Here is a 24,871-nt window from a genome sequence, read left to right as displayed (position 1 = left end):
GTTTGTTTTCATGTGTTCAAGTATTTTTACACCAATAAAACTTTGATAATAAAACATTCTCTCTTACCTGCCCCCCCCCCCTTTTTCAATTTTTTTTTTGACGCCAATACACCAGAAAGGAAAATAATTTGTCAATTCAAGTCTCACAAAGTCGATGTTTCTGCTAGGATCAAATGTCTTATGGGTAATTTAGGACGTCTGCTCATGCAGAACGAAAAGCTTTAGAACTGAGAGTTCGAATCGCTATGGAAACTGGAACATGTTTGTTTATAATAAATTCAACCTTTAATAAAACTCTAAAAAAAATGATTTACCTTTTACCTTGTAGGAACACTTCAAGCATAGAGCATTTTTGAATGAACTGTTTATGTATGTGTTATGAAGATGATGTGTGTGTGGTGTAGAAGATTAGCGTAGAGTGTAGAGGATGTGTGTGTAAGTGTTGAGGTTATGTGTGGGATGTAGACTTGTCTAGTTGTTGTTTTTTTTTTAGTTCAGTGATTTGTTAGTACAAGGATCGGATTAGAATTGACCTTCGTTCATAACAACTTAGACCTATGTAGATCACACAAGACTTTCCATCTCTGTTTAGTGAGATAATACAACTACTACTAGCTTACTTATTTGTAATGCACACTCACTCTCGTTATAAAGTGTCTGTCAGATTGAATAATGAAATAGATTTATTCTCTACATTTCTTATGAACTAAAACATTATTAAAGATAGAGACTATTCAGGAATAAGATTCAAAAAGTAAAGTAGCAATTAGACATAAAACACGGAACCATAATCTTCAAATACAAAAACAAAAACCTAATAAATTACCCAGAAAGACACACACAAAAATAGCGGCATACTTTTTGTTCCATATGCTAGGACAAGTCTGTACAAGTACTGCTTCTTCCATGTGCTATTAGAGCATGGAATGGGTTGCCTGAGTCAGCCAGTGACTTAGCTGATTGATTAACATGCATGACTAGATTGACCTAGGGATACGCGAAGGACTTAATCATAATCTTTTTTGAAGTAACGTCTGTACTTTATAAGATAAAATAACTTAGTTGTGTACTCTATAAGATAAGCCAAAAGATTTCTGTTGGAATATAGAAACGAAGATTTTTGGCTTTTTAAAAAAAAAAAAAACCTCCGTTTCCTGGCCATCTTTGGACGCAGGCTTATGCATCTCTTGATAGAAACTTTTCTCCAAGACTCTCCACATTGTTTGGCTGCGTCAACTATTTCTCTACAACTTAGTCCGCGCTTCCCTCCCATATCATTATCTGGCAGCGGCGTTTCTTAACTCCGGGCGCTTCCCAAAACGTGCTGTTGTATATCAGGCTCCCAACACAGAGCAGGGCTTGTTTATTTAACAACACTGTGGCGCCCTCCGTCTCCGCCCTCCCTCCCTACCCTCCACGCTCCTTCGTCTTATCTACCTTGCTGGAATATGGGTCTAGTTTGACCCTTGGTCGCTAGCCAAAATCTATATGTCCTGTTTAGTTCAGGTGAAATGTCTTTTTCTTTAAAAAAAAAAAACAACTTTATTTCTTTTGTAAGTTCTGTCCGCATTATTTCTGAAAAAAAAACAAAAAAAAAACGTGTTTTTATTGTCTGTGACTGGACACGACGCTGTGAACTAAAGTGTCCGACTCCCAGCGAGCTTATTGCTGGTTCTTAAGTGCACAGACAAGAGGCATGGCTGTCTACCTGAAACACAAAGGTCATCTGAGACATTCAAGTTTCCAAACAACATCGGACACTGCATGCCTCAGATATATATAACTGTAGTTACACGTCTTACATGAGCAGTAGTTACATTTCCAGCAGCTCTACACCTGATTTAATTAGTAGGTAAATTGTCATTGATGAGTAGGTTAACCCAGGGCCGGATTTAAGGGAGGGCATTCGGGGCTACAGCACTGGAGCCTCCACAAAAGAGATACAAAAATAAATCAGAATTTCGATGAGTCAGAAACTTTTTTTTTTCGCATTTTTACTGCTGGCAAAATGTCATGATGAAGACGTGTACGCTTGTAACATGCTCGGGATACGTCAATACAGCTTTGGATTTACGACAGTGCATCTAACAGGGAACTTACCCTCCACTAAAATATAAATAAACAGCAGCACCAGGGACCAAGTTTTTAAATGAGAGAAAGTAGTGAATTAAATGCGACGAAAATATGGGACTGCGCCTACCAAGGCCCGAACCAATGACCCTGGAACGACAACACCACCTAGCGATAACGCACTAAGTGAACGAACTTAACCTCTAGACCTTTGGAATGTCCAAAAAAACATTCTTCTAGTCCAGAGTCATTGCGCTCATATGCAAATGACCACCCCAGTGGTACCTTCAAGAACATTGCTTTACTTCTATATTTACCTTCTATAATATAGCATGCATAAGAAGATCTATATTAAAGCTTTTGAAAAATTCTAAGGGCCTCTTTAAAAACTTGCCCCGGGGCCTCCACATACCTAAATCCGGCCCTTGGTTTACCTGGGCAGCAAATTGACTGGTGAGTTGTTCTGCCTAGGCAGTTAATGCATTGGTGAGTGGTTCTGTCAGACGGCCATTGGCTTCTTTCAAGCTTAATAAGGACATTTACAAATATTGCCATTGAAAGTATGTTTGTAAGTCGTATCAACAGAGTAGATTTACGACATTGATTCGAAACTGTAGGTGTATCTAAGAGAGACTACTCTATTTACTGCGATTTAGAGAACATACCGGTTGAGCGCCCTTGTTTAAAGTGTGACTTACTAGTCTGGAATTTGACCCGTCAGTTTAATGGTTGAACTCTTACCGCTGTCATCAGATGTCAACGAGACGTAATCACTACCAACGTCCAGGAATTCTATCTCCGTTGTTACATAGTCCAACGCAACGCAGGCAGCTGTAACTTTCACTGATGAGACTTGAACCAGGAATTGAAACAAAACTATTGAAACGAAATCATTATCTACCAAGTGATAGAGAATATCAGACAACATCACAATGATAATGACCTTAAGATTTGTATTGCTTCCAAAATACTATCGTCTTTGTAAAACCGAATGGACACAAAATTGTTAAAACAGAGACAGAAAGAACCGAAATGGAGACCTGGGTGACGAGGTGTGTGTATGTGTGTGTGTGTGTGTGTGGGGAGGGTAAATTAAATGACGATGTTAAGTTTTCTCAATAACACGAATTCTGTTTACTTTACCGCCACAGAAACCATGAATGAACAACAACAACAAAAACACTTGATTGCAGAAAAAGAAACGTGACAGTTACATACAGCAGATTTTGACCTGACTGGGGAGAGACAAGTCTCACAGGGTTAAGCTGACCGCATATTTAAACATTAAACACCGATTCTAACACTAGTCTTTTCACTTTATATGCAGTTGTATTTATTCCCTGATCTTTACACTCTCAATCTATCAGGTGTACCTCTTCCCTGGTATCTTCTCAAAAACATGGATCTGTCCTCATAACTTAATGATAAGCCGACATTTTAGAATCAAAGCACAGAATAAACACGTAGATTACGTCATGCCTCGCAGCGCTGGTCAGATACGTGGTCATTAATGGGAACACCTTCAGAAGATACCTTTCATTTATTTTGTGTTTATAACAAAAAAATAAGAGGTAGTGTCTCCATTTTTTCGCTTAGGAAGTGAATCCCTACCAGACTATACTGCAAAAGAATTCCGCTATTTCTTTTAACTAAGTTTTGAGTGCGCATGTCATTAAAGTTAACCTTAAGATTTGACTCCTTTAGAATCAATTGTTCTCATTGTGTACGGGAAGCTAGGTTCATCCTTTCACTGTTTACTATAGAAACAAGTGGAGGGTGGGGCGGGGAAGGATTTCAGAAATCTATTTTTAATGTGACTTTTTGTTTGTTTTAATTATTTCTATACTCATAAAAAATACATTAATACATGTACTTGATATAGCCAACATAATTGTGAAATTAGTGCAACATTGAGTCTTGGGTCTAGTCCAGGAAATGTAAGATCTGTCCTCGTCCATGGGTCCGTGTCTAGTCCAGGAAATGTAAGATCTGTCCTTGTCCGTGAGTTCTTGTCCCGTTCAGGAAATGTAAGGCCTGTCATCGTCCTTGGGCCCTGAGTCTAGTCCGGGAAATGTAAGGTATGTCCTCGCCAATGGGTCTTGGGTCTAGTCCAGGAAAAATAAGGTATGTCCTCGCCCATGGGTCTTGGGTCTAGTCCGGGAAATGTAAGGTCTATCCTCGCCCATGGGTCTTGGGTCTAGTCCGGGAAATGTAAGGTCTATCCTCGCCCATGGGTCTTGGGTCTAGTCCAGGAAATGCAAGGTATGTCCTCGCCCATGGGTCTTGGGTCTAGTCCAGGAAATGTAAGGTCTATCCTCGCCCATGGGTCTTGGGTCTAGTCCAGGAAATGCAAGGTATGTCCTCGCCCATGGGTCTTGGGTCTAGTCCAGGAAATGTAAGGTCTATCCTCGCCCATGGGTCTTGGGTCTAGTCCAGGAAATGTAAGGTCCGTCCTCGCCCTCGTCTAGAAAATCTTCTTGTTGAAATATCTAGTCACGTGACAGTAATGTCGTGCACTCTTAGAAACATTATAAAAATGAACAATGCATTGAAGAGATTCTAATTCCAATCCAAGTATACTTCCTACGTGTTAAGATCTATATTGAGATTTCATCTTTAATCTCTGAGGCTACACGACCAAATGGAAGAGACTTGCGAAATTAGCATAATAATAATAATAATAATAATGTTTATTGTACGTAAGGAAATTAGTCGTACAATTTCTGCATTACACCAAACAAAACATTGCAACTATAAAAAAAAAAAACAAAGTGTACATTCGCACCAGACTCACTCATAATTTACATGTGACAAAGTTTATATCAGATTGTTAGTGGAACAAGATAGTGTTTGTGTCTGTTTGTGTCTGTTTGTGTCTGTTTGTCTTTGCAATCGGTCAAGGTACCAGTGCACGTCATTACAATGAGACGTTTGAGACAGAAAGCAAGACTGCAAAAACAAAAGAAATGCTTGAGAGAGAGGGGGGAGAGGAGAGAGAGGGAGAGGGGGAGAGAGAGGGAGAGAGACGATGAGAAGGGGAGTAACAAGTAATTAGCCTAATTTTGATTCTTACTAGATTCTTTTAACTTCTGTATACGTTTAGTTCAATGACATAATCAACTGACCGCTAGACTGGTCATTCAACAATGTCCATTATACACATGGACACGACTGCACAGATTGACATTGTTTTGTATTCACAGAGTTGAGTACATTTGACAACTTTGACCACTGACACAGTCACACAGTATTTACAAATCTACATGACTGGTTTCATCACTCTTCACTTATTTACTAGTTCGGTTAGAAATCTTTGGTCTGCATACACTTGTGGACATTGTCCGATTGGATGATCAATGGACAGGAATATTTTTTTTTCTATTTTTCTATTTTTTTTTTCTGATATCCATTTTAATTTTCTAAAATATTTACTTTCATAAATATTATTATCTGAAACATTACTTTGTCAAATATTTTTTTCAGAAAAATTATTTTCTAATCTAAGCCCTATTACTTTCTCCAATATTACTTTCTGAATTATCACATTCTAAAGTATTACTTTTTAATTTTGAAATCATTACTTTCTGAAGTATTATTTTCAACAACTACAACTTTTTCTCTAATTTTCTTTCAAGTCGCTCACACAACTTTTCTGAAAGTAAACATCTTTATCAAGAAAAATGAGTGCGGGTGTAATGAAGTATTTAAGGGTGATGACCTATTCCCCACACTCCCCCCACACACACACACACATAGGCCTTATGTACAGAGATCGTTGCGGATCAATCCAGGTAATGTCTCTAGGCCTTATGTACAGAGATCGGCGTGGATCAATCCAGGTAATGTCTCTAGGCCTTATGTACAGAGATCGGCGTGGATCAATCCAGGTAATGTCTCTAGGTGAGAAACACAGGAGAAAGTGAGGACTAGCAGGTGGTGATGTGATGTCTGCAGTGGGCGAGGGTAGGGAGCCTGGAGGGCCCTACGTGTAGGTTAACATCAAATAATATTAGCTGTGGTTACAGATTCTGTCAGGGATGTTTGTTGTGTGATTGTGTGAGTTTGTGTGTGTGTGTTTCTCTCTCGCACCCCATCTTTCTTTCTCAGTGTTTGTGTGTGTCTGTCAATAGCATAAGAAGGTATAGCTCGGTGTTGTTGCTGCTAATACATCCCATAGAAACTATGTAGACATCTGAACAAAATAAAACTTTCTCCACCACCCAAGTAGATGATGTGCTCTTTAGACTATTTTGTTGATCTTTGACTGTCTACGTGAAATCATCTTGGACTATTTTGTTGATCTTTGACTGTCTACGTGAAATCATCTTGGACTATTTTGTTGATCTTTGACTGTCTACGTGAAATCATCTTGGACTATTTTGTTGATCTTTGACTGTCTACGTGAAATCATCTTGGACTATTTTGTTGATCTTTGACTGTCTACGTGAAATCATCTTGGACTATTTTGTTGATCTTTGACTGTCTACGTGAAATCATCTTGGACTATTTTGTTGATCTTTGACTGTCTACGTGAAATCATCTTGGACTATTTTGTTGATCTTTGACTGTCTACGTGAAATCATCTTGGACTATTTTGTTGATCTTTGACTGTCTACGTGAAATCATCTTGGACTATTTTGTTGATCTTTGACTGTCTACGTGAAATCATCTTGGACTATTTTGTTGATCTTTGACTGTCTACGTGAAATCATCTTGGACTATTTTGTTGATCTTTGACTGTCTACGTGAAATCATCTTGGACTATTTTGTTGATCTTTGACTGTCTACGTGAAATCATCTTGGACTATTTTGTTGATCTTTGACTGTCTACGTGAAATCATCTTGGACTATTTTGTTGATCTTTGACTGTCTACGTGAAATCATCTTGGACTATTTTGTTGATCTTTGACTGTCTACGTGAAATCATCTTGGACTATTTTGTTGATCTTTGACTGTCTACGTGAAATCATCTTGGACTATTTTGTTGATCTTTGACTGTCTACGTGAAATCATCTTGGACTATTTTGTTGATCTTTGACTGTCTACGTGAAATCATCTTGGACTATTTTGTTGATCTTTGACTGTCTACGTGAAATCATCTTGGACTATTTTGTTGATCTTTGACTGTCTACGTGAAATCATCTTGGACTATTTTGTTGATCTTTGACTGTCTACGTGAAATCATCTTGGACTATTTTGTTGATCTTTGACTGTCTACGTGAAATCATCTTGGACTATTCTTTCCTATTGCTCTCCTTGGTTCAATCTAATTGTCATGTCTATAATACTCTCGTCGCTTATTGCAACGGAAGTTGTTGGGCCGCATGACCACCAGAGAGAACTGCAGATGTTTCCAGCAAAGTCTGTTGAACAGATCTCCTGCACTAGACCAGACTGTTGGATCACTAGATTTATATCTAGAATTACTAAAACATTAAGGTCACACTAACCCAAGCCCCAAGCGTCCAAATTATACATGGCCTGAAAAGAAAAACTTGAAATTTTCTGATGAGAAGCTTAGTATCAAAGTATGGGGAAAATATGAAGGTTACAAAGATAATTGGTGTGGCCCCCGAAGTGGTTCACTCAGACAGGAAAAAAGGCACCTTTCAATAGTTCCATCAAGAATATCACAGGGTATGAACTACAAAATAATAACAACCCTAACCCTAACCCTATCTCATACAAAAAGAAAGAGACGTGAACGCATCGAAAGTGTTGCCGATAATGTTTTGTATTGTCAGGCCGACTAACGACACGATACCATTGGTTACGGAGATTTGCTATTGATATTGTTTTTAAATTTTTACATTTCTATATGTATTCAATGAACTTATTGTCATGGATTTTTGGTTCAATGTGAATCTAATATAACTGGTGGTTTTCTAAAGGGCCAATATCTCATTCAAGGAAGACATTTTCCCTTTATTATAAGTTTAACAATATATGGTATTATGTTCATATTTCACTCAACATGTATGCTATGAAACACTGCTTATTATAAGTTGGTTTCAATTATATTCGACTTATATTTAAAGTAGATAATTATTTCTCATTGAAAACAAAAGTAAACCATTATTCTAAATGTAAGTAGCTTATACAAAAAACATTAAATTTAGTAATATAAATATTTGTAACACAATTTTTTAGAAAAAGACAATAGAATTTGCTTAGATATTTAAAATTGTATACCGAAAAATGGCCTCCCTTATCAGTATAGTCTCCCATGTTGTTGTTTTTTTTAACTATTAATAGTAAACAGTTGTGAAAATGGCGTAAGTTATGAAAAAACTTCTTGCATAGTTAATTTAAAAAAAAAACGGTTTGCATTTAGAATACTAAAAAGTATCCATTGCATCAGAAATTTAAACATCTAAAATATCATTATATCGTATTTTTTATATCCTTTCTAGTTTCTGGTATCTAAATGGGACGGACAGACGGACAGACATAACAAAACTAATAGGGACTCTTTCCCATAATCCTCTAAAATAGGTCCTTCATTGACTAAACAAGTTCCAACAAACATGAAAGTCAATGTCATAACTTGATCCTCTCATAGAGCAAGTCAATAACACTCTGTTCCCACTCACAGCAAGAGCTAGTCAATAACTGACACGACAATATTAAGTGACATAAACCGAAACAACGACCTTAACTGTCATGACAACAGATTTAACAAAAGTAACTGACATGACAGCAGCAACTGTCGTGACTACAATAACTGTCTTCAATAAAAAATATCTCACAGTAATAAAAAAAAAAAGAAAAACAAACGCTGAATGGAGTTATATGCATCAATATCAAACTATAGGAAACTATATGCATCTATATCAAACTATATGAAACTATATGCATCTATATCAGACTATATGAAACTATATGCATCTATATCAAACTATATGAAACTATATGCATCTATATCAAACTATATGAAACTATATGCATCTATATCAAACTATATGAAACTATATGCATCTATATCAAACTATATGAAACTATATGCATCTATATCAAACTATATGAAACTATATGCATCTATATCAAACTATATGAAACTATATGCATCTATATCAAACTATATGAAACTATATGCATCTATATCAAACTATATGAAACTATATGCATCTATATCAAACTATATGAAACTATATGCATCTATATCAAACTATATGAAACTATATGCATCTATATCAAACTATATGAAACTATATGCATCTATATCAAACTATAGGAAACTATATGCATCTATATCAGACTATATGAAACTATATGCATCTATATCAGACTATATGAAACTATATGCATCTATATCAGACTATATGAAACTATATGCATCTATATCAAACTATATGAAACTATATGCATCAATATCAGACTATATGAAACTATATGCATCTATATCAAACTATATGAAACTATATGCATCAATATCAGACTATATGAAACTATATGCATCTATATCAAACTATATGAAACTATATGCATCAATATCAAACTATATGAAACTATATGCATCTATATCAAACTATATGAAACTATATGCATCTATATCAAACTATATGAAACTATATGCATCTATATCAAACTATATGAAACTATATGCATCAATATCAGACTATATGAAACTATATGCATCTATATCAAACTATATGAAACTATATGCATCTATATCAAACTATATGAAACTATATGCATCTATATCAAACTATATGAAACTATATGCATCTATATCAAACTATATGAAACTATATGCATCAATATCAGACTATATGAAACTATATGCATCTATATCAAACTATATGAAACTATATGCATCTATATCAAACTATATGAAACTATATGCGTCTATATCAAACTATATGAAACTATATGCATCTATATCAGACTATATGAAACTATATGCATCTATATAAAACTATATGAAACTATATGCATCTATATCAAACTATATGAAACAATATGCGTCTAGGCCCTATATTAAAAGACATCTAGCACTGTATGATGATGTGTATGGTGATGTGTATGGTGATGTGTATGGTGATGTGTATGTGTATGGTGATGTGTATGGTGATGTGTATGTGTATGGTTATGTGTATGGTGATGCATATGCGTATGGTGATGTGTATGCGTATGGTGATGTGTATGCGTATGGTGATGTGTATGGTGATGTGTATGCCTATGGTGATGTGTATGTGTATGGTGATGTGTATGCGTATGGTAATGTGTATGGTTTAATATGTATGTGTATGGTTTAATATGTATGTGTATGGTGATGTGTATGTGTATGGTGATTTGTATGTGTATGGTGATTTGTATGTGTATGGTGATTTGTATGTGTATGGTGATGTGTATGCGTATGGTGAAGTGTATGCGTTTGTTGATGTGTATGGTGATGTGATGTGTATGGTGATGTGTATGGTGCAGTTGCGTTAAGATCTGAGGACGTGGAGCTATAAAGACTATACAAAGAAGGAATAAGTGCGAATCGGGGTCTCCCCGCACTGTTGTTGGCACGCCTCTGCCAGCTGAATGCTTGAACCTGTGCTGAATGCTGAATGTCCTGTTTATTGATTTCGTCTCGAGTCAATTCTTGTAGCGAGTCTGACTTGTCACTACTTCCGGTTGATGTGTTATTGACTTGTGTAATGACACCTCTATCACATAGTCGCAGTCGACATTAAGACGCTCATCTTCCAGACACTATCATCGCTGAGATCGACTCCTTGATCTATCCGTTAACTCTTTCATTGTCATCCGGAACCGTGTCCCGACAAGCGCTGCGGGCCATCAGCGTCGCCGCCTCTTACCAGCCATCCTCAAAGTGTTGAGCCTGGGTCATGCACAGAAATTAAGGCATTGACGGCAGTATCCTCCAAGACGGAAAAATAAAGTATGCGAGTGAAAAGCAGAACAAATTAAAGGAAATCTTGAACAAAGTAAAGGAAATCTTGAACAAATTAAAGGAACTCTTAAACAAAGTAAAGGAAATCTTGAACAAATTAAAGGAACTCTTAAACAAAGTAAAGGAAATCTTGAACAAATTAAAGGAACTCTTAAACAAAGTAAAGGAAATCTTGAACAAATTAAAGGAACTCTTAAACAAAGTAAAGGAAATCTTGAACAAATTAAAGGAACTCTTAAACAAAGTAAAGGAAATCTTGAACAAAGTAAAGGAAATCTTGAACAAAGTATAGGAAATCTTGAACAAAGTAAAGGAAATCTTAAACAAAGTAAAGGAAATCTTGAACAAAGTAAAGGAAATCTTGAACAAAGGAAAGGAAATCTTGAACAAAGGAAAGAAAATCTTGAACAAAGTAAAGGAAATCTCGAACAAAGTAAAGGAAATCTCGAACAAAGTAAAGGAAATCTTGAACAAAGTAAAGGAAATCTTGAACAAAGGAAAGGAAATCTCGAACAAAGGAAAGGAAATCTTGAACAAAGTAAAGGAAATCTTGAACAAAGTAAAGGAAATCTCGAACAAAGTAAAGGAAATCTTGAACAAAGAAGTGACATAAAATAACAATTTTAAAATGTTCACTTTCAGACGGTGTACACAGAAACGTTACGGTCAGGATAAAACGATGCATGCAGCTTTTAAAATCTGAACGTGACAGACTGACTGAATGATGGAAGAACAGACAAAAAAAAATACAAAGTCAAGTGAGCTGTCCCGCACGCCTTGCGTTTCTTGAACCTACACTGCTGCTAATAATAACAAGATAATACTTTTTTTTTTAAATTTCGGCTCATAAACATCAGCAGCTTGTTGGGTCAGGTGTTTGTCTACAGTTAGCCTACCTATATAGATCAGCACCTTTAAAAGGATATTTTTACATTGAATGTATATGTTTTCTAAGAAAAAAAAAACACATAATTTTATTATAAATTTAATAATGGGTGTGACTGGATGAGGGAAGGAGTGATAGTACAGTTTCGTTAGCGAAGACTTACTGGTATCGAAGTATTAAATTGTATTACTAAACATGTATTACTAAACAGGTGAACATTTCATTGCATAGACCGATCACTGGCTTGCAGTACCAAGATGTCAGGGGGATTATGTCAAGTAATAGGGTGAGGCACTGTGCTGGCTACACAATCATGGGCTTGGAGATTGTTCTAAACGAGCTAGCCCAAAACATAATTTGAGGCAGCCACCAGCTAGTCAAGTCAATGTTTGGTTATGTTTTCTTCTTTTGACATTATTGACAATCTCCAGCCGTTGTATTCCTAAACATATTGACAATAATACACCAGACACGTCTAAATTAACTCCCTTTTCTATATCCGCCCTCTCTCCCCCTTCCCCAGTTTCTCTTTCTTCCTAACCCAGAGAAGAATTTCTCCCTGGTGAGAGGATGAGGGGCAAAGGTCATGTTGTGCACGTGCGCTTAGTTTTTCACCTCCCTGACCCCTCCTACTCCCCCCTTGCGATTTCTCTCCTCTTACGCCAACGTTATGTGTGTATTGCTCCATCTCCACCCCTCTATCCACTAATATTTAGAGTTGGTGAAATTCGCCAAGAAGGAGGATTTGAAAAAGGAGGGGGAGGGGAATTGGGGGTCGCTACATCTGGAGGTATGTTGTTGGCTTTAGTAGACACACTGGGAGAATCAGATGAAACGTTCTGGTGGAAGTTTGAGAGAGAGAGAAAGAGAGAGAGAGAGAGAGAGAAAGAGAAACGAAAAAAGGGGTAAATGTCTTTATAACAAAAAAAAATTGCGATCTAGCAAGTTTGAATTGTTTTTAATCTCCGCCACGAGACCCAGTTGGCTTTGTTCTGCCATTGGTTTCACCAGTATATATGTAATAACATTTCTGGTTTTGTTTTTTTATCCACTGACTATTTCTCTCTTGGTCTCTATCAGCAGACTGTCTATGATATCAATGTCATGTTAGCCGCTTGTAGCCACACCCATCTTAGAACTAACTACCGCTCCTAGAGGGAACTAATCTTACCCAGTCTGTTGTAGTGTAATGTTAACTTGTATCCAGGTGAGCCAGAAAATAGTGTTGTTTTTTATCCTGGGCGTCGCTTCAATGGCTGGGAGATGCTGGTCTTGGCCACCAAGGAGAACTTGTATAGTTGGTCAGTTGATCATTAACAGGAGTTCCGCTCTGGTCTATAGTTGATTTTTAGACAGCTTTATCTATATCTAAACTGGTCCATCTACTTGTGTAGCAGAGGCTATGAGCAGCTAGAAATGAATTCAATGAATGAGGCTTATGCGTTCCAATATTTCAATAGCTACTGAAAGTCGTAACTTATTTGTTCAATTCCTGTTACTAGTTCACTCTTTCTTCCTAGTCCAAAGACAGCGCCAAATGTTCAAGTCATATATTGAATCTATTATTTCAATCTAAAGTTTCATACTTAGTAGTACGTCCGGTTAGCTAAGTGGACAGCTCATCTCAATAATAACGTGAATGCCATGGGCTCGATCACTCTCCTGGCCAATTTGTTTTTTTTTTTCGATGAAATATACAATATTGAAATCTAGTTTACCCGATTATTTGAACAGTGAGGTGTCGTGTGGTTAGGTGTGATGTGATATGGTGTGGTTTAATGTGGTGTTATGTGAGGGGGTGTACTGTGATGCGGTGTTTTCTAATTTGTCATACCACTGTAAGAAAATGTTCTCACACGAATGTTCTGACACTAATGTTCTCACCAAACTGTGGGGGAGATGGTCGGACAGAGACATCTAGAGGTGCAGATCTTAGAAAGAAACATGGAGATGGATTGGTCACACTCTAAACAAAAAAATGCCAAGATAATTATACATTTCAAAACTGAATGACATATTTTAAATGTAAATGAGAGAAAGTATAAGCATCAAAGATGGCATTTGGAATCCACATTTATCTGTTTATTTATTGATTCGCGTTTTATAGAAAACAAATTCAAAACAAAACAAGCAAACTAAACAATTTTTTTTTTATTATACAAGGCTTATGCTAGGGACAGAACTTCGCACTTACAACTATATTTTTCAGTAATGTAGAAGTTATTTCCCTTATTTGATGTCATGCAAAGGGTAATTTTTAAAATTTGATTCATGTTTTGTTAGGTACAATAAATAATTGTTTAAATTTTACAATTGATCTGAGAATGGGTGTGGGAGAAATAACGGTTTCAATTTTATAAGTGGACGAAATCTTACATATTTAGTTGTATCTGTGAATACCGAAGGATTAAATACCCTTGTTGGTATCAAACAAAATGATTAATTGACTAATTGTTGTTGTTTTTTTTATTCATGTCTTGTCTATGTCAATGAATAATTGTGCAAAGTTTTAACTTGATCTAAGAATTGGCGTGGGTGAAATATTGTGTTAAAACTTTTTACCACACAGACAGATAGACAGAGTGAGTTGATATAAGCCTTGTAACAACTAAATTTAAATGTATAATGTTATTTTGCGCCTTATGTTTTTATTTATTAAAACAACCTATTGACTGTTTAGACTAAATTGTCAACAGCAGTATCCATTTATTGATGGCTTTTATTTTCACGATTGGTGAACTGATCTTAGTCTATTGTAGGACTAATTGTTTATCAAATGTTTGTCTTTGTGAGACTTTGTTCTAATTAAGAAGTCATCTATATAAACCTTTTTATTTAACCGGCTGCCTTAGGGGATCAAAGTAATTCTAAAGAATGTACTTTACTATCTCTGTCTTTCTGTGTACTTGTGTTGTTGTCAGTAGTCTTATTTCCTAAACACATTCACACACACACACACTTTCGTAGTACAAATCTAAGACCCACTAGTTTTCTTTTCTAGGACTTAAAAGACAGAAACTCTCTGTAAAGTTTTGTTCCGTTAACTGTTTTGTGCTGATTTAGATTGTAAGGTTGTAGGTAGTACATATATAGTACATGTATTGGATTGTATTTGATGTATTTATTATCATGTATTTGATGTATTTATCTGGTCAGATTGTACAGATTAATGTCAGGTTGACATTATCTCATTGGATTGTACTTTCACAACGCTGCCTAAAGTCTTGACATTTGAACGAAACCAAACTGAACTATCAGTTTAAAATTCTATATACGTTGAACTAAATTAAAATATTCTATCCTAATCCATTCACGGAGAAATAATCTAATGACATTAAAACTATCTCCTCAAAATATACACTCGTTTAATTGTCTCAACTACCCCAAGATTATCTCTGCTTTGTATGATGGCCCTTATATGAGTGGCGTCCCTTTAATTAAAAATAATATATCATTGTGATTATCAACCAAAACATGCACTGTTAGAATTATTATCAGCATTTAACCAAATAAACCTTAAATGAAATTTTCCCTCAAGACTTCAACATTTTTTCTTTTTAAATTCCAACACTTCCTCCCCTGTTTTTTAACTTTCTTCCTTTAATACTCATGTCCAGCAAAAAAAAAATGTTTTTTTTTTAAAATATCTAAACAGTGCTGCTTACATGCTTACAAATGGGATGTAATGGGTTTCCCAGTCTGTTGGTGCATTCAAACCATCCACAGCTTTCCCAGGTGACTTCTTTATTTGAAGACCCACTCATCAGAGTTCTCGTGAGATGGGAATAGACTCCTTGCGTTTTCAACTTCATAGGAAGATACAAAGTTAAAGAAGAAAAAAAAAACAACATTTAAGATGATACAGGTTTAGCTTGGAAGCGGGGGCAAGGGGTGGGGTGGGCTGTCAGGCCTACACGTAGCTTGTGTTATAATTAGAATTGTTGTTGGAAGCGAGTGCAGAGTTGTAGGTTGAGTTATGTACGAAGTGAGCTACAGTTGACGCCATGTCTGATAGAGGCAGTAAATGTTTATAGATGGTTTTATGTGCTGGTAGATTCACTCTATATTAATGTGTTCACGTCCTCCACGATAGATTTATTTTGTAGACGTCCTCTACGATATATTCAATGACAACGCTTATATCAGCTCACCCTGTTTGTAAGTCTGGTCAAATGTTTGTACACGTTAGTTCTCCAACACACAATCTCGGAGGAAGTTTAAAAATTTTTCGCAATAATTTCTTGTACCTGACAAAACAAGAATCTATAAATTAAAAACAATTAGTTAATTAACTATTGGTAATTAATTAATTTGTTTGGAATCAACAAGGGAAAGAAATAGTGCTTGACAGATGTGGTGGTATATGTTTAATTAGTCCCCTTTACTGTATGTGTGTGTTGTGGCGATAGAGAAACACTATATACTAATAAGTACAGATCTATTTCATTTCAGTATATTTACTTAGAGAAGCAAAGAATGCCGGGCCATATGACTGTTTTAACAACCCGTTGGAACCAATTGATTTTTTTTTTCTAAGTTTTAAAAACCACATGTTTGAGTCCTGAAAGAGAATTTGGAATGTACGTGAGAATGAAGGCCTGGACAGACACTCTTGAGTTGGCACATTATAAGAGTTCATGCTGTAGAAAGACATGGCGGCTAGATTTGCTAGACACAAATTATTGCCGTAAACCAGGGGCGTCAAAAGTCGTCCCACCCTGTGGGCATCAGATATAACTCAATACATCTATAGGCATGAATCCACGAATTTCCCCAGAGACTCAGTGGATCTTGTTACGTGAAAAGAGCTTAGAAATAAATAGAATGTTGATATAAAAAAATACAGCAAGAGAACATGGATAAATATTTTGTATTGAGAGACGCCTAATGAAACATATTGACATATCACATTGGAGAGTATTTTATACAACAACACTAAAAAAAAACACAACACTATAAACAACATTATAAACAACACTATATACAACATTAAATACAACATTATTCAAAAGTGATACAAAACTTTTTAAAATTCCAATTCCCAAGTTCCAACTTTTCTGTATCTGTGCGTCAATGTAAGCTACATTTATAGTAGTCTTTTGTCTTTGTTCGTATGTGGCGTAAAGTACACCTGTAAATGCACTGAATGCGGACAGGTAAAAATGCTGACAGGTGTATTAATCTCTCCTGGTTGTGTTTTTAGTTGCGTGCAATTAAAGACACAAGCCTTTAACCTTTTCACAAAAGTTGCTGGCCTTTGAAAAGGAGTTGTCTTTCCATGGCAACAAGATGTATTACCTGGACGTATGTTGATACAACTGTAGCCTACATTTTTGTCTGAAAATATATTCATAAAGTCATACACCAATTTTAATTAAGCACAGAGATTTTCTATATTGTTTTTTTTCTACATTTTGTCGTGGAGCAGCACAATACCATCCATTCACATTACTAGCTTCCTGTGTTCAGATGACTTTGATGATAGAATGCTTTGCCACTTATAACTCCAATTTCCATCTCTTCTCAATGCTCAATTGAAAGCCAAAGTTTCTCTTAAAGACATTACACTGGACAGTGGCTCATCTTTTGGCATTATTTCGATGGGCGACTTATTTAGCCACTAAACGTTTCTTTCTTTTCCTCGCGTAACACAATGCGCGAAGGTTCTCAAATATTTTTAGACCTTGCCAGTTACTTAGTGAAGACGCTAGTACTGTACTAAGAGTATTGGGGCGGAAATTGACTTTGAGCGAGATCTTGTCTGCGTCTGATAGCTTGAAGATAACAATTCATCTTAATCCATTCGAAACTTTTGGAACTCAAATTATGACGACCTTGACCTTTCGGAGGCTTGGTGACTGAGTGGTAAAGCGCTTGGCTTCCGAACCTGGGGTCCTGGGTTCGAATCTCGGTGAAGACTTTGATTTTGAAGTTCGCGATCCTTAGGGCGCCACTGAGTCCACCCAGCCCTATTGGGTACCTGACATTAGCTTAGGGAAAAGTAAAGGCGGTTGGTCGTTGTGCTGGCCACATGACACCCTCGTTAATCGTGGGCCACAGAAACAGATGACCTTTACATCATCTGCTCCATAGATCATGCTTGTGCTACTGCAAAAATAAGTGTTTCTGTGGTTACTCGTCTTGTGTGCTTGAGAGCATTTTGTAAACAAAATGTTTGAATTTCAGTCGTGTTTAGATTCAGTTGTCTTATCGAAGTAATCTTTGAGCTTACATTTTAAATATATTTACAGTATAGTTTATGTCTCCCTTTTGACAATGCAATAATCTTATTGCAAGAATCTTATTGCAAGAGAGAAAGAGAGGGAGATATAGTAAGAGAGAGAGAGAGGGGGGGGATATAGAAAGAGAGAGAGAGGGGGGGAGATTTGACTGCAGTTCGTTGTGTTGACATTCTGTCCCATTATTCTTCCCAAAAAGTTTTGACCCCGTTTCTACCATTCTACTAATTGTTGTAGCTCACAGCTTCACTTTCTGCACTCACGTCCTGGTCTGTGTTTCTGGCTAGACGCGGACATTTAGTATGCACAATTAATTAAGTGTTGTTAGCTCCTGGAGTTCTCTTGAACTTGCCCCATCAACCCGACATGCAACAACACGCCGCCCCTCTGCACCGTCTCGTCACGCTGCTGTTTAGCTAACTGGATCCTTTTGAAGGCAAACAGTGAAGAACAATTGGTCAAGCGCTCGAATCGATCGGATCAATTTGTTACCTGTGCAGCAGTTCCTGCTTTACATGGAGATTGTTCATTCAATACCTTAGATGTGTGTTTGTGTGTGTGTGTGTGTTAGAGAGTGAGATAGAGAGTTTAGGGGGAAATGAGGCAGTTTTTTTTAAATCTTAATGTACCAGCCAATCAGATAGCACTTACAGCGTGAGTACGGCCCTGTAACGTAGATATCACACTGGGACGACACATTATCTCACATCTGGACGACACATTCTCACATTGGGACGACACATTATCTCACATCTGAACGACACATTCTCACATTGGGACAACACGCTATCTTACAATAGAAGACACATTATCTTAGATTGGGGAGACACATCCGGAAGACACCTTTATAAAAATATTTCTCGCTGCTTATGTTACTTAAAGTTATTTTACATTGATTTAAAAAAAAAGATTACCAGAGCAGTATGCCAAGGGATGACATGCAGTTTGGAATAGGTTAAAAGATTATTTCACTGGTGACACGAGAACAAAGTAAAGAGAATTGTCATTGATTTTAATTTCACAATCTTAACAAAATCTTTTTCCTCCGATGGTCGCTTAATACGGTCAGCTGTCTGTAAATGGACAAAATTCGAGGCTCTACATCATTACAGCAGTAGCAGACGTGAAGACAGGAAAAGGCTTGGAGTCTCCGTCTTGCTCTCAAGAAATTGGCGCACTGTTGTGTTATGAATTGATCGGGTGGTTAAATTTGGACATCATTTGCAAAAGGCCTTCACGACTTACAATGAATGTTTACGTGCCTATACAATGTATTTGTTGACAGTCACAAAGTTACCCGGAGTTTTGGAGGAGGTTTTATGTTTGTTTATCCCTGCTTTTATTCTTCATCTTCAGGAATTCTCTGGCAATGTGTCTGTACGTGTCACGTAGTATGTCTGATCGCTGGAAGTGAGACAGGGTTTATTACGTTCTGGTGGGTCGGTGTCGGAGGTTTCATCCCCTGTCGCCTCAGCGTGGCACTTCCGTGGAAACGTCGACTAGTGGAACTAGATAGGCTATGAACGGGAAGCGAACAAGGCCCCTGCCGGGCTACCTTGGGTGAGCTTATCAACTTAGCTAACCAGCCACAAAACTAAGTTTTACATTTTAGCTTAAAATAAAAAATTCAATTTTTTGACTTTTGTCCAGGCTTTTGACAGACTTTCTTCCACTTTTCACCCATGAAGAAAGTTGGAGGACTCGAATTGAATGAATCCTCCAAACTAGACAATGACACGCCAAACATTTGACAAGGGCAATTTCAGAATGTACTAAACAAATGTTTGCATATAGAAAATAATGATAGTAATAATTAAATTTATAGAGCGCTGTTAACAAACAAAATGTAGGCTGAAGGCGCTGTGAAAACATTACAAACATAAACACGAGAGCTAAAATGACTAATCTAAAAAAGTTTTAAACAATGAGGTCTTAATGTTCTTCTTGAATCTTATCTTATCTTGGCTAATACAGACGTTACTTCAAAAGAAAGGATGATTACGTCCTAGTCATGCATGAATGTAGTGTAGCGTGTTGTCTGAGATTGATGGGGACCGTACACTGAAAAAGCCCACAGACCGTAGTTTTTGAGGGAGAAACGTGGCACCACTAAAAGCGTTCAGTCCACTGGGATTAGGGCTCTCTGGGCTCTCCCAGTGGATACTGAAACGCAGTTTGGGAATCCCTGATGTAGACATAAAATCGGAATCAACTTCATAATCACTTGTTTACTCAGATCTATGAGCAGACACCTGACATTTAACTACTAACTACTAGCTAACATGTCATTACACAAGATTATATTGCAGCTTGTCTAGGGGATCCTACAGGTCGGGAAACTCATACTAGGTAACTGAACCCGGATCAAGAACGACTTTGTCGACACATCTTATTCTAAAAAATACAAATGTTTGTTTCCTAGACTTAAAATATGTTTAAAAAAAAAACAACATGTTTCTTTCAATCAGTGCGATAAACAAGTCAGGCGAAGTAGTCTTTAGTTTTTGTTGATTCTGACAGAGATACACCTCCATTCGTTGAGTCTGTTAAACGCATCAGTGGTCTGAACGCTTTGTAAACGCCTGACTTCCTCTCACCTTCATGTCATCATCTGTCTTACCTATTTAATATCAAGTGGTTCTCAGTGTGTTAACAGGGCGCCACACACTCCCCTAATCATCACCTCCCACTCAACAGCTTCCCAACTGACTTGGCACACAGCGTTTTAGTCGGTGGTAAAACCTACACTTCACCCATAGAGTCAGACACACTCCAGACACTGCGATCTTCCAGGCGATATCTGCTACCTAGTCATTCTTTGCCCGGGTGATACCTTGTAACATGACCTTGATGCACCGATGGCCAACAGCCCCCACCTCCCCCCCCCCAAAAAAAAAACCTTTAATAATATCTAGAGAGAAAGAATAAAAAAAATACTGAGTTAATATTAGAAGAATTGAAGAAGTAAACATCAAGAAGAAGGGGAAGAACTGGTGAAATGTGGGAGAGAATTTAATCTAGAAGTACATGTTTAAGATTCAGACAGTTTTTAAAGTTCACTCGTCCTTTTGTTGAGTCTGGAAGGTGAAGACATTGTCAACATGTTGGCCTTAAAGTGTGGACGTATTCTTCCACGTACCTCCTAATTAAGAATTGTGTTCACGTTGAGGACAGGGGAGAGCACACTGTTTTGACAGTGAAAATAATTCCACGATTACGGTTCTTAAGAATTTTATCCTCATTAATGTCTGCACTCGGCTGACTGTGCTGAACTAAGTGGAAACTCCAATTTGTTTTTGCATTGGGGAAAGTTTATTAACACAAACTTCTAAAAGTAAATGGATTTTTTTTTATTTTTTTTTGGTGGGGAGGGAGAATTGTAAAACATTTTAGAATAAAATAACTAACGAGGGAAGGCTCCAACATTGTTTAGTTCAGTCATATATACGCTATTATACACTTGAACTATTAACCTCTACATGGCGATATTAAAGCATAACAAGAGACAAAGTATTTTACTATTCCCCCCCCCCCCAACAGGGCATGACATGGACTAAAATTGTCCTATGTGCCGAAAATCAAATGAACCTACCCCCCCCCCACACACACACACTTTTTTTTTTATTATTTCAGCCCATTGAATATTATCTTTGATTCATTCATTCTCTAGAGTCAAAGTGTGAGCTGTTGACGACACCCACTGTACTCACACTCTTGTGTTCAGTGCACAAGTACATCCCGAGCTGTACGTAGGTGAGCAGAAATGTTCTTCTGTCGGTGATAACTGAAGTGAGATAAAACCTTAACCAGGAGACATGAACACTCCTGCTGTTACCTCAGTTCTTCTTGTGATAGCATGCTACTAAATGTCAAGGACTCTCAGCATGATTGTCACCAGACATTGAAACAAACAGGGGAGGGGAAAGGTAATGAATACCTGTGTTCGCGTGAGGCCGCTTACTCTTTCCAACAATGTCACAGCTAACAGCTCGAGATATAAAGAACTCTCTCCATACGGACTTAGGCCCCTAGCAAGTCTTCATCTAGTCCCAAGTTTCAGGCCTCTAGTCTCAAATCTTAGGACTCTAGTCCCAAGGCTTAGGCCTCTTAGTCCATCTTAAGACTCTTTCTGGGAGTCTTAGACCTCTAGTCTCAAGTCTTAGACCTCTAGTCCCAAGTCTTAGGCCTCTAAGTCCATCGTAAGCCATTTTCTAAGAGTCTTTGACCTCTAGTCCCAAGTCTTAGTCCTCTTCGACGTTCTTAAGCCTGTTTCTAACAGTCTTGGACCTCTAGTCCCAAGTCTTAGGCCTCTTCGTCCTTCTTAAGCCTGTTTCTAACAGTCTTGGACCTCTAGTCCCAAACAGAAATAAAACCAAAAGTGTACACTGATGATGTCATGTATTGTCTCGGTCTAGCTGACGTAAGGGCAGTATCGAATCTAATAGCCAACCCGCACGCAGACAGTGAGAACACAGGCACTCATAGCAACGCCAATCAATACCGACTCTTTGGTTGGATTCGATCCGAATTGTTTTTGTTTTTTAATGTCAGTATCGTTGCCCGGTTAAATGTTGCCTTGTTATTTAAGTGTTACAAGAAGCTGAAGAACAATTAAAATACTCGAACCAGTTCGACCAGTTTGTTGTCAGGTCTCACTTTCCAAACACACAAACAAATACACAAACACAAGCCAAGCTACTGACACATCAAATCCAACTGTTTGGAAGTCTTTAGTTCACTTTTAATTAGGATATTTATTTAGTTCGTTTTTTAGCGGCCCCCGAAAGGGGAAAAGGCGCTATTAGTTTGTGTGGTTTGTCTGTCTATCCGTCCGTCCCGTTTAGATCTCGTAAACTAGAAAAGATATGGACAATCCGACATCATACTATTTTAGACCTTTCAAAGTTCTGATGCAATTGCTACTTTTTTTTCTGAAAGCGAAAAATTTAATTTTTAAAATCAACTATGCAAGCAGTTTTTTCATAAAAATACACCATTTTTACAACTATTCACTATGAATAGTAACAAACACGTGAGGCTATTTAATAAGGGAGATGACCATTTACCATATTTTTTTACACGTTTAAGCAAACTGTTTTAGATTTTTTGTCAAAAAATTATTTTTTTAATCTTTGTTACAAATGTATTGCTAAGTTAGTTACGTTCTGTCATACTGACTACTACATTTACAAAAATGTTTTACTTAATTTTTTAAGAGAAAGAAACTATTTAATATGCATATAAGTGGAACATAATTTAAAACAACAATTATAAGTAGTTTTTCATATTACCGCGTGAACTGCAAGTTAGCAATTATCACAGAGGACACGCACGTAACTAAAGGATTTTATTTTTTATTTTTACGGACATACTTTCTCGCTTGAGGCTTTCAATAAGACATTGACGCTTTACAAAACAATTAGATTAGTTAGATACTCATTATATGTCATCAGTTAGGCCAGGTTCACATCTAACTTCACATTCCATTTCACCTATCATTTGGTCTGCTGGACCGTTGGGGCACCACACAAGATCTGTAAACCTTCTTTCTCCATTCTTCATTTGCCTTTGATAGAATTTCATTCTGATATTTTTTCTGAAAATATTGAAACCTGTCTTTTTACCTGCCTGGGTGGACCACTTCAGGGGGGGGGGGGCGATTTTGAGTTTGTGTTTCCACACAAACTGTCTTTGTAACCTTTTTTTTTTTTTTTTTGTTGTTTGTTTGTTTGTTGTTTTTTAAGTGTAAAATTCTATCATTAAACTGTACTTCATGTTTAACCCACAGAGTGACAGACTAGTAAACACATCTCCTATGATCAGGTGTGGCAGTGACGGGCTTGTTTTTAAATAAGATTTTGTTTGCTACAATCAGGTCTTCTGAGTAAGGAACAAAGCTGTTCTAATTCTGTAGAAGTTCCTGGAATAAACTTCTGATTTTGGAACAAAGCTGTTACTAATTCTGTAGAAGTTCCTGGAACTAACTTATGAGTATGAAACAAAGCTGTTACTAATTCTGTAGAAGTTCCTGGAACTAACTTATGAGTATGAAACAAAGCTGTTCTTCTAACTTTGTATAACGTCTTGGAACAGTCGGGTTTTTATTCTCTTTTGAATATATTTGTCTAATTATACTTTTCTATTCTTCACAGACTGGTAGATTTTGTATCAATACAGATGTTTTTAAGGGCATTAGCTTTACGCTTTTTTTCTTTGATAATTTTTTTTCTGCAAATAATGTTTCCATTGGCTCTTATTTCAGTATAACCCGCAACCATTTTTTTTTCTGTTCATGGCCGTAGTTTGTTGTTCTCTTGTGTAAATGCCCAACATTCTATGTAGAAGTTGTAGCCAGTAGACAACATGGGGATGTTGAAGTCTTCCCGAGTTGACGTCTCTGCTGCTGCAACTATTTATTTAGCATTTTGTTTTCAGATCTGGTCAAGTTAAACAGAGTTTGTGAAAGAAGCGCGTTGTAGCGATGTTTTGAAATGAAAGCGAGGCGCACTGATACGCAGGTCGACAGTTCCGGAACAACAAGTTAGTGACCTGGAAATAGACACTGCAATCATTGAATTAGAAAATGTTTTTAAAAATCTTCACAAATAGAAATATTTTTTTATGTATAGTCTGTACTAGACTGTTGGGCTTCATAAAGTTGTTGGATTTGGTATATTTGAAAGACTCAATAAGTTTGATTGACTTTATATTTATGTATATACTAGACAGATATCACCCGCTGCCCGCGGGTCTTAACTTGCGTATTGCTGA

The 24,871-nt window shown here is 36.9% G+C and overlaps 1 protein-coding gene across 13 annotated transcripts in view; it reads left to right on the top strand.

The window, feature by feature from the left end:
* Positions 1 to 24,871, top strand: part of LOC106077154 (zinc finger MIZ domain-containing protein 1-like) — a 389,001-nt gene that overhangs the window by 207,315 nt on the left and 156,815 nt on the right. The window contains exons 3-4 of one of the 13 annotated variants that reach the window (XM_056021401.1): positions 19,457 to 19,660; positions 21,771 to 21,853. The exons of 11 other annotated variants lie outside the window; for them this stretch is intronic. The gene's annotated coding sequence lies outside the window, so the exon portion shown is untranslated. Of the gene's footprint in view, positions 1 to 19,456; positions 19,661 to 21,770; positions 21,854 to 24,871 lie in introns of those variants that run through there. One more of the 13 variants, XM_056021402.1, reaches the window with a different exon arrangement.

The sequence above is a fragment of the Biomphalaria glabrata genome, chromosome 2, assembly GCF_947242115.1.
Source record: "Biomphalaria glabrata chromosome 2, xgBioGlab47.1, whole genome shotgun sequence".
NCBI lineage: Eukaryota > Metazoa > Mollusca > Gastropoda > Planorbidae > Biomphalaria > Biomphalaria glabrata.
Note: the sequence above shows the minus strand (reverse complement) of the source record. Positions and strands in the feature narration are given on the sequence as shown.